The 5,408-nt window shown below is 40.2% G+C and overlaps 1 long non-coding RNA gene across 1 annotated transcript; it reads left to right on the top strand.

Moving 5' to 3' along the window:
• The first annotated feature begins 1,000 nt into the window (after positions 1-1,000).
• Positions 1,001-5,187, top strand: LOC112486355 (uncharacterized). The gene is made up of 4 exons (XR_003048777.1): positions 1,001-1,210; positions 3,598-3,735; positions 4,740-4,831; positions 4,939-5,187. It is a non-coding gene; the product is annotated as an uncharacterized LOC112486355 (long non-coding RNA).
• The last annotated feature ends 221 nt before the right edge of the window (positions 5,188-5,408 follow it).

Here is a 5,408-nt window from a genome sequence, read left to right as displayed (position 1 = left end):
TTGTCTATTACGGAGGGGGGGAACACATGGCTAGCCACTAGTGGTGCATGGGTGGAGTATAATTGGAGGCCAAAGTAACGCTTAAACTGCAACCAGATTCTAAGTGAAGATTCAACAATCACATTCTTGGTCTAGGGCGAAGTGGAAGAGTTGATGGGAGAATGGAGCAAAGCTTTTAGAGACACTGGGTTGGTAGAGTTTGCCTCCATAACAAGCCAAGCAGGTCGAGTGTCAGATGTCTCATGTTGAAGCCAGTATTTTAGTCCTAATATTGGTGGCCCAATAATAAAATCTCAAATTTGGTAAAGCCAAACCACCAAGTGACTTAGGTCTCTGTAGGTATAGTTATCTCAACCTGGGGACCTTCCTGTTCCAGATAAATTCTAGAATTAGAGAATCAATTTTGCGGAAGAAAGACTGCAGTAGGAAAAGTGGTATACATTGAAACAAATAAGAGAATCGTGGGAGAACATTCATTTTTATAGCATTGACTCGTGCACTCATGGATAGATTAAGCAAAGACCAACGCACAAAGTCTTCCTGTATTTGGTTCAGTAATGGAGCAAAGTTTGCTTTGTAGAAATCATCCAACTTGTTTGTGACTTGGACACCAAGATATCTGAAACTATTAAGTGTGATTTTAAAGGGAAAATTATGTAGAGCAGTGGTTCTTAACCTGGGTTCCATCGAACCCCAGGGGTTTAATGAGTCAGTCTCAGGGATTCGGCGCAGGACGAGACACACACCTGACTCATATGATTCGTGATGACACATCCCCCGCTTGGCCATCACTGAAGGGTTTGGTCAGATGAATAGAGAGAAGTATAGAATTTTTCAAATACCTTGTTAATTTCTAATGGTTCGGTGGTGGTACCAGACTTTGAATCTGTGGGATGTGACGAGATAAGGAGGCCTGACGAAGTTGGTGTGCAAGTAGTTTACTGGGTTTGTCTCCATGTTCGTAGAATTGGGACCTGGTTTGAAGCAGGAGTGTCCATCACTTGATATGGTCACATATGTTTATTATTAAAAAACTATTTCACATGGTGTTTAATGACAACATGAGACACGTGTATCTGTCTTTCTTGCCTGCAGTATGTGGTTTATAGACCTGGCAGGAAGTGAAAGGGCATCAGACACCAAAAAAACAAACAGACACAGTCGCATAGAAGGAGCTGAGATCAACCAAAGTCTCTTAGCAGTAAGCTAAGTAAGTGATATGTTAACACACACAAAGAGCTCAAATACAGAAACAAAGGTCATTGTATTTACCTTTTATTTGTTTAAAGCTCAAAGAATTGTAGGTGCAATGGGTCGAGTGCTGCTTAGGAGCACTCGGTGTTATCAACCAGTCTCAAATTAATAACACAACCAGTCTCATTAAAGTTATCTTTAATTATTATTTTAACCTACTAATATAGCAATAATGTATTACTTTAAGTATTACAAATATACTAAAATCAATAGTATCCAATAACAATTAAATATCTGAAGGATTTTGAGAGTTCTTGGCAAATTGGGTGGCTTCAATGAATAAAGTAACAACACAGACAAATACAGTTTACAAAAATAATCAAATTTATTTATACAACACTGTCAAGTTAATGACGGTGATTGAACTCATAAACAATGATCATTATAACAAAACAAGGCGTGTGTGTAGGGGTGTGTGTGTACTTATGTGCGTGTGTACACGAGCGGTCGTGTACGAGAGAGAAAGAGAGAGAGAGATGTTGCCTCTCAGCTACCAAGCAAGCGACTGAGCCCTTGAGGCGTGTTCACATACGCGACTGCGCAGTGGAAGAAGAACTGCGAGGTAGAAGGAACGGCAACAGGAAACACGTGAGGCGTGTATGCGCTCACGGAGGTGTGAATGGGTGTTGTGTACGCGCACCAAGATGCGCTCAGGTACAATGAAACAGTGCTTGTGATGTTATCAAAGTATATGGGGGAAGGGAGGCGTACCGCGTGGTCTACTCCAGACAAAGGACTTTGTCGGAGTTTTCCTGATCCCAATACTGATAACGTTCCAAGTTAACACTGAAATACTGACGGTGTACAAGAGTATAACACCGAGTCAGGAGGTTAGAAAAGAAGTGCATGCAACAGCCTAGCTATAAAAGCAGCACAGATTTCAGACAACAAAATTCAATATGCGTACTTAAACTGTTCCTCAGTTTAAATAGCACTTAACAATACTACAGGTTAACTAACGTGCCCAAATGCCAGCCTTACTGTAGTGAACGTCTGCTCGTATTGAGAGGGTAGTGGAAAGTCCGCACTTCTTGGGTCCTTGCCAGAGCTGGGGACGTCCGTCTGGTTCCACTGTGTCCAGAGAGTCCTCTTGGTTCCGAAAGTCCGTTTCAGGAGGAAAAGTCTCTGACTGTCGATGTGCCGGTTCACACGAATACCGTTAGAAGGAATCCTGTCGCTTCTAACTTTTCAATAACTGCTTTGGTCGCAGCGCTACGTTACTTGTGTAACTTAATTACCGGTTAACTCAGTTAAGAAAAAGACGCTACTAGTGCATTTATCACCGTGGGCAATGGTGTCTACAAAAGCGCGTTGGTTCTTAGTCTTCTGAGACGAGCAGGTTTCTCTTATCATCAGGGTCCTACGGAGCGAAAGTCCTGAACAGTAGGGGTGGGCGGATCGATCCAAATATCGATATTATCGATACTAAGCAAGTACCTGGATCGGATCGATACTGTTGTCCTGGGATCGATACTTCGCTCCTCCACCAATTTCCTCAAAGCACCGATTCTCTGCGCAAATAGCGCAGCCCCCTCTCTCTCTCGCCCAGCGCCCCCTGCTACTCTCTGAGTCTCTGCCTGAGTGAGTGACTCAGGCACACTTTTAGCCCCTCCCCCTACCTGGCCACTGGCCTGCTGCATCCTGCCTGCCAGGAAGAGAGGGCGACGGGAGAGTGAGAGCAGCCGGAACCTAAAGCAATGGCAGAGCCAAACAAGAAGCGGAGCGCGGTGTGGACTTTTTTTACAACAACAGAAAAACACAGTGCCAAGTGTGATTTGTGTAATAAAGTGGTCCGCTACTGTGGTAACACCACGAATTTACACAAACATATGAAAAAAGCTCACCCTACAGAGAGCAACGAGCTGCAAGCAAAGAAGTTGAGGGAGGAGGGGGGGGATCCCCAAGCCAGAACACCCCCGCGGACACAGAGACAATGTACTCTGGCAGATGCTTTTCAGCCAAAAAATCAACAATACCCAGGTCAGGGTTATAAACAAACAAACTTCGCAAAAGTTTTGGTTGTCTGCTTCGCACCAGCTTTTTACGGGTAATTTTAGTACGCAGCAATAATTAAACAAGTTCTCGATGTAACAGAATTGGCATCAAACCATTTTTTTTCCTAATTAGTCAATTAAATTGAAGAATAGCTGCAGCCCTAGTTTTATTGGAACCCAAAAATATAGCTACCCATATAAAGATAGGCTCTATACCTCAAACCTGAAATATGAATATTACTGACTATAATAACTCTTTAGTGTTAACTGTTGAAGGAAAAGTAGCATTCCTATTTAGGCTATTTTCAGATTACAGTTACAGACTTAATCATTTTGTCATTTCACCTAGATAATTCACAAAGAGCCAAGGACATCACAAAGAGTATTGCCATGATGATCGTGAAGGACCTACAACCCCTCTCTGTGGTTGAACAGGAGGGTTTCAAGAATTTAATAAAGACACTTGATCCCCGCTACAGGATGCCAAGTAGGAAATTTTTCATGGGAGAAAAAATACCTTCATTGTATGAAGAGTGTTGTTCTAAAGTTAAAAGGTGTCTGGATGCTGCTCACAGCGTTGTACTGACCACTGACATGACTAAGCATCCACTTATTTATAAAGCAAAGACAGTGGCTCGTTACAATTACGGGCTACCACAGAGTTCTACTGCTGCAAAAAAAATTTTAGTGATAGTGGTTTGTGTTGTCATGGGGGTGGATTGGGGTGTAAGAAAATATTGATACACTGAAATATCTTAATGTATTATTTCACAATAGTGTATTGATATTCTACATCACTGTATCTTTTTTTTATAATTAATAGTTAACATGAAAATATTCTTGGTGTTGGTTCATTTCATTTTTGCTTTTATTCCTTTTGTAGTGATTACAAATGTAGCGCCGATGCTCTTATTTACACTTAAACATCAAGAACATATTTACTATTTACATATTATTACTGTAAACAAAAATAGGCCAGGATTCAATGCAAATGCTTTATCATGTTTTTAGGATTAAGATTAAGATTTCCTTTATTGGACCCACAGTGGAGAAATTGACAGTGTTGACAGCAGCAAAGTACAATATGCGGTATAAAGAGTGAAGTCTAGCATAGTGCTTTACAAATAAGATATCAGCTTGCAATTTTGTAGTTTTCCAGTTTACAGGTATAGTTACTTTGAGATATTGCAATTGAGATAATAAATCAATTAATTATAGAAGATAATAATACAGAGAAACAAAGACTGTACATAATGACAGTCAAACAATTTGACATGTTACGATTTTTACCATTATACTTAAATAAACAGGTGAGTGACATTCCACATGAGAATGGACATTTTTGCTATTACACAAGGTAATGCTAGTTATACAGTTATTGCACATATACAGTTTTAGTATGGTGTATTGATGACTACATACCCTGATCACTTCCCTCTGTATCTGTCTCTGGTCTCTCTGTCCTACTGTCACCTCCTTCATCTTGAAAAGGTGATTTCTCACGGCAGCTAGGAGCACACACAGGGAACAAGTGGAGCAAATCCGCTTTCTTCTCGTTCTCCAAACCAGCAGACAGTTGGCAGGTATGTCCATCACTTGATATGGTCACATATGTTTATTATTAAAAAACTATTTCACATGGTGTTTAATGACAACATGAGACACGTGTATCTGTCTTTCTTGCCTGCAGTATGTGGTTTATAGACCTGGCAGGAAGTGAAAGGGCATCAGACACCAAAAAAACAAACAGACACAGTCGCATAGAAGGAGCTGAGATCAACCAAAGTCTCTTAGCAGTAAGCTAAGTAAGTGATATGTTAACACACACAAAGAGCTCAAATACAGAAACAAAGGTCATTGTATTTACCTTTTATTTGTTTAAAGCTCAAAGAATTGTAGGTGCAATGGGTCGAGTGCTGCTTAGGAGCACTCGGTGTTATCAACCAGTCTCAAATTAATAACACAACCAGTCTCATTAAAGTTATCTTTAATTATTATTTTAACCTACTAATATAGCAATAATGTATTACTTGAAGTATTACAAATATACTAAAATCAATAGTATCCAATAACAATTAAATATCTGAAGGATTTTGAGAGTTCTTGGCAAATTGGGTGGCTTCAATGAATAAAGTAACAACACAGACAAATACAGTTTAC

Source organism: Cynoglossus semilaevis, chromosome W, assembly GCF_000523025.1.
Source record: "Cynoglossus semilaevis isolate Cse_v1.0 chromosome W, Cse_v1.0, whole genome shotgun sequence".
In the NCBI taxonomy this organism is placed as follows: domain Eukaryota; kingdom Metazoa; phylum Chordata; class Actinopteri; order Pleuronectiformes; family Cynoglossidae; genus Cynoglossus; species Cynoglossus semilaevis.
This window is presented reverse-complemented; position numbering and strand designations above follow the sequence as displayed.